We start from the raw sequence: 6,000 nt of genomic DNA on the forward strand, positions 1-6,000 counted from the left end.
GTTCCAACGAAGATCAAGTGAAATGCTGTTTCTCCACCTGTTCTTTTCAAGTATGATGTTTGCAGTTTTAAGTATTTAAGTCTTTTTAGAGTAGAGTTAGTATGCTTGAATATGACTTCATCTCTCTTTTTCCTGCAAAATTATGCCCTTCTGTTGTACATTGTCTGAATATTTCCATTTATTTCATCATTAGGTTTCCTGAAAAGGGTATTTAATTTTGTTTTTTTCATAACTTTGTTGAAGTTATTTTTACAAATATCTGTATTTTTCCCGTACTGTATTTTTTTTCTAAAATGGTTTGATCTTCAAATAAACAGCTCTAAAATAATATACATTTTTAAATTCTTCTTTGATTGACTACTGATTTCAACGGCCATCATCAGTGAAAGGTTTTTATCACCTCTTTGTCTGAATTAGCATCTCAGAAAGCAGAATCATCTAGATTTTTACCTGTGTATGCACCAAGGATTTTTATCTTGTCGGCTATGTCTATTAATGACGTTTACCCCGATTGTTTTTTCTTACAGTCAGTGGCTTACATGATCAGTTCCAGGTAGCACTGACCCCAAACAGGCCTAATTAAAAAATATCAAGATATCAGAATGCAAGATATTATAATTCCCTTAGTAAACTCATTGTTAGATCCCAAAAGTCACAAAGTAAACAATAACATTCAGTGTGGAGAGCGGGTGCAGATATGTCCTCACTGTTGGGAAATGGATATGTTACTCTATGTCTTGGTACTACTACCCCTGACAGAAGCCTCCACTAACAAGTCAGGGTCAATTCTAATTAACAGACAAACAAGCAAGCAAACAAAGCAAAACAAAAAAAAATCCTTCATCTATTAATCACTCAACCTTTACATGAAATACAGTACAAATAAAAGAGATGCTTTTATAGTGCGCCTCATACATTAATATAGATTGTGTGTGCCCCGGTCTTTCTCCGATTAAAGACAGCGTTATGTAATAACCAGTAAGCTATCATGGTTGAGGAGCTTGACTGTACAGTACAAATGTTCGCTCTACAACAGTTTAAAAGGAAGATTACATTGCTAGCATGTGTTAGCCTTAACAACCACTTGCATGAGACTTGTACATGCTGAAATATGCAGTAATTGTGGGTGTTGCATTGTAAATTTTCTGTTCAGTGTCGGTTCTCTGGTCCGAGGAGTTGTGCTTACATGTGTAAAAATGAACCCTCAAGGGATTTACAATGTAAAATATGGTCCTACAGTCACATTTGCTCAACACTAACAGATGACCTAACGCTTGCTGCATGTTTCCTTTGCAATTGCGATTTTACAAATAATTTTCTTTTATTTCCAGGGGAGACTTCAAAAGAGGGGTTAAAAAGAGATAGCTCACTGCCTCTGCTGAAACTGTATTTTGGTGTGGTCCAAAGTTTTACTTTCTGAGGCATTGGTTTTCAGTTTGTGAAACTGTTACTTTTGATTCATACAAGTGTGCAGCTCAGAGAAATCTTTAATGGTGAGAATATCTTTGAAATGGAGCATGACTTGGCTTCTCTACTAAAAAAAAAAATATATAATTGAAACAAGATAATTAAAGAGATCATTACAATGATTTGCAATGTTACTTCCTCCAAATAATGAGATTTGTATTCATTAATCAGGTCCATTTACGATGAGCATTTGATGAAGCGTGAAGAAGAAGATGCTTCGTGGTTCAAGGTTTGACAAACCACAAACTCCACAACAATGCAATTCCAAATAAAGCACAATTTTAACACCATGATTTACTGGTTACATTTTATGCTGTTGCACTCAAATTTGTGAACAGAAATGCAAAAAAGAGAATGTAGGTGATGTTATAAATGATCTCTGTTCAAATGCAAAGCGGTTTATCTGAGAGTTTGTTTTTCTTTTCTTTTAGTTAAAGGGAAAAATTGTCCTCTGAAGAATTCCACTCCACTTGCATTCAGTAAAAAAAGCAGCACAACAGGACTGCGTGGTGTATATACAGCCATTAATATTTTTTCTCCTTTAAATAAATAAATAAATAAATAAATAAATAAATTCTCTCTCTCTCTCTCTCTCTCTCTCTCTCTCTCGCTATATATATATACACATACATATACTTGCTGTCTGCCTCAAGTATTCTGAAGTACAGCCACATCGTCCATAATCACCTTGGACTCACAGAGGATGATATGGTGGAGTCCTCCAGTTTTGTGATCATGAACGCCTATGCAGTGAGAACATGTTCCTACTCCTGTCCTAATTATTGAGCTGACCTCAATAAAGCCGGTACCTCATTGCTTAGCACTACCTACAGGAGAGGAACATGCCTATAGTCGCTGTAGTGCTTCCGTGACATACTTATGAAATGATAAATTCATATATTTTCAGATTTATTTCGATTTTCATTCTATGTGACCCAAATGTGTAAATGAATGGTTCTACGAAAATGTCCTTAACATAATGAAAAGTGAGAATGCAAGCACATTTTGATGAGAAAACCCTAATTAGAAAAAAAAAATCTGGAAATGATCTTGGTAATGCTGAGAACAACAAAGCTACATTTTAGAGATTTGACCATATAAGTGAATTTTATAATGTCAGATTGCATCCACACCTGTTTTATGGATGTGACGGAGTAGAGACTGCAGTCCTTGATGAGCTGAGTTAAGCATGCCAAAGCTAATAATGCTGGAGGGAAGTAGGCATGTTGCAAACCGGATTTTATTAAGCAGCTATCAATATTCAATCAGTAAGTCAAGACATATTTACCCTATACTCACATGAAATGTCAGTAAAATAGTTTCACGAAAAGTTACAAAATTGCAAACCCAGACTGTAACCCAACGCCTGACATTAACCGTTAATATCAATCTTCATATGACCTCATTTGTAACATTATCAGACACTGAGAACTGAGAGATCCTTTCGAAAATCACTGACAGACTGTGGAGAAGCGATCGCATAGGTATTAACACATACCCACAAAATACATCAAATATTGATGCTTTTCCATTGTGTCAATATTTGACTTCTGTTCAATGAGACCAGGTTGCTGTGCAAAACTGCAGTAGAGGACCACATCTGAGAATGACGCAGACTTAACACAAGAGGTGAGAGTCAGGTCAGCCAAGCTAAACAGTGTCCATTATTCAGGCGGCGGGAAGAAAGCCGGATCACACCAGTGACTGTGAAAGCAGTGTGACAAGGGAAGCCATTAGTTCACTCTACCCTACGTCACTCTGCATATCTGTGATTGGAGGAAAAAGAGTTTGTGACTAATTTATGAACTGACAATGAGAGCATGATTAATTCTAGATGACATTTTACTGTGTAGGTCCCTCTGCTGCCTGTATGTTTTTTTCTCTCTGGTGCCACCTGTCAACAAGATTACACATGTAGAGATTTTACATAATGTGTAAAAGACTGGTCATGTGGATGTGGTTAATAGAGAGAGCTGTAATTATCAGGTTTCACAGGGCATTTGGAAGTGGTCACTGGACATTACTGGACAGAGGGGAGAGAAAGGGAACCTGGTTGAGAGAGAGAAAGAGTGAGTGAGTGAGAGAGAGAGAGTGAGAGAGAGAGAGAGAGGGTACAGGAACCACAATTTTTATTGTACCAGATCACAGGCAACTTTTAGGCTTGGTCAGCACATCTCTTCGTTCTCTCTTTTCTCTTGAGTACTTAAGTACAGCCTCATTGATTCTGTCGTCAGACGAGCGAAGGAAGGTAAATTTGGGGATGCTGTTTGCACTGGGGACTGCTACTGCTGAAAATCACATGGTAAGTTGGTCGACTCGGGACTGACAGAGACAAGCAGGCAGCGACCACAGTGCCATTTAGTACCACTGCGCCGCATCTCATGCTGAATCTTCCTACACTCAAACTGTTTCGCTCTCGTTCGGTAAGTAGACGACTTTCTTCAATAAAGATGTATACTTATACTTGAATTTATCTCTTTTTTTCGCAGGTCTTTAGGGAGCCTGTGGCTTATCATGTTTGCATGTTTGTTTCTTTTTTTAACCTGACATCGCAGGTTGACGATAAACAGTAGAAAACAAGCGCTGTTTGCAAACATATTGCTTTCATGCCTCATTAATCTTTTCTGAAACATGTTGCACTAATATTTTCAGCGCTATGTCATTTCTTAAACAGACCGTCAGTGTTAAAATGCAACTTTGTATCTGAGTGGCTAAGTTACAAAATCATGGCAGGCGTCCCATCGCGTTATTTCGTTTGTAATTTCAGAGCACATACCGACTCGCCTCTAATCGTATGCATGATTTACACTGGGACACATCCTAAGGAAATTGTTTTACGATGGTATACTTTTCCTGAACTGATATTTTTTGTTCACTGACAGTATAGTCCCGAGGACAAAGGAGTTCTGAAGTGTGTAATATATTAATGCTGTCTTCATCACGGTCGTAATGGCAATAACATATTCTTACACACTACTGCTTCTGTAATTAGTTTAAAAACAATAATCCAGTAATCGTGATGCCTGACAGTAAACCAGTATTAACTAGCTTGTTTTGTGTGTTCTGTAATTACACAATGTGGTGTTACATTCTGAATTAGGGGAACATCACCTGCAGTAATGAACAACGCTATTGATCTGCAGCCTGCCATTTCTCGGAAAAATGTTAATGGATTCGTATTCCAGACTGATATTTTTGCTTATATTTAGGATTAAACAGTAGGGAGGCAGGAGTAGGTTGTGAATGTCCTTGGTGCTGTGCTATTCTGTTTTACAAAATGCATGTCTAGATACCTTAGGGAAAGTGTCTGGGGTTTCCTGACGGAAAAGAGAACCACGGGTCGTTCCAATAGAGAAAAAAAAGTATTGTTTGTATGTCGTATATAAACCTCTTCACTCTCACAGGAACAGCGCGTGGTTTGAAAACAATGACGTTCTACTTCTAAATCACTTTTGGATGATTTATGCTTTGCTATAGCTTCATCTAATGAATAAATAGTAATTTCCTTTTATTTATGCAATGACGCACTCAGCATGACCATCTCAGCACGAAAATTGTTATTTGACCACTTATCTTTTATATGTCTTATTCTCCTTTTGTGTTAAAAACAACTAAGGCCACCCAACTATTATCATTTAAAGAGTTACTTCATATATATGAGGCTTTCTTGTCAGAAATATCATAGTCAAATGAACATAAAGATGACATTTTGAAGCAGAAGAAGAAAAAAAAAATAGAAGAGGAGAATTTTTTTATTCAGTCTGAGCAGGCCAAGAGATAGGTAAGACTAGTCATCCATGAAATATCCTTTCTCAAAATAATGTTTCCTTCTCATTGGCTATTCTTGGAGAGTGGGAAGCAACCACCATACAAAATCTCAAAGTCTGCAGAGAATGCCACCTGAGGTTAACCTGAACCAAATGTTTTCTGTTTTCCTCTCAAGCCAGTGAAAACACCGAAAGGGTACATTAACGTTGGAATATCAAATTAACAAGCTTTATTATTCTGCTAGAGTTTAATAAAATATGCTCTTTGAGATCGGGGTCAGAATTAGGAACTCCCACTTGCCAGATGTTGATGTGCAGAAATAAACTCTTCACGTCACACCCTATAGCTTTTGCAGTGAAATCTATGCTCTTTGACCTTAGCTGGCATCTGTATTCATCCAAAGCAATATCCTCTGTGTCTGTGTGTCTGCCAAGTACTATCAGATATGACATTTCAGTGTCTAGTCACAGGAATACACACCATCAGTACTCTTTTTAGTCTCATCTCTCTTTATTGAACCACTGGGGCTTTGTGAAAGCTTCAAGCTACATAAATTATCCCATTGCACGTTTTCTTTTTGAGTCTGATTTCAGAAACATAAAGTGTCTGTTGGTTAAAATTTAATCTTGTAAAACTGACTATGTAGCAGTCCGGGGGACCATAGATCCTGTTTTAACTGATGGTAATCTCTGCAGCTAATTTACAATGTGAGAACTGTATGCAAAACTCACGCAGGTCGCAAAACTCATTCAATGACAGGAGAAT

Source organism: Chanos chanos, chromosome 5 (genome assembly GCF_902362185.1).
Source record: "Chanos chanos chromosome 5, fChaCha1.1, whole genome shotgun sequence".
Taxonomy (NCBI): domain Eukaryota; kingdom Metazoa; phylum Chordata; class Actinopteri; order Gonorynchiformes; family Chanidae; genus Chanos; species Chanos chanos.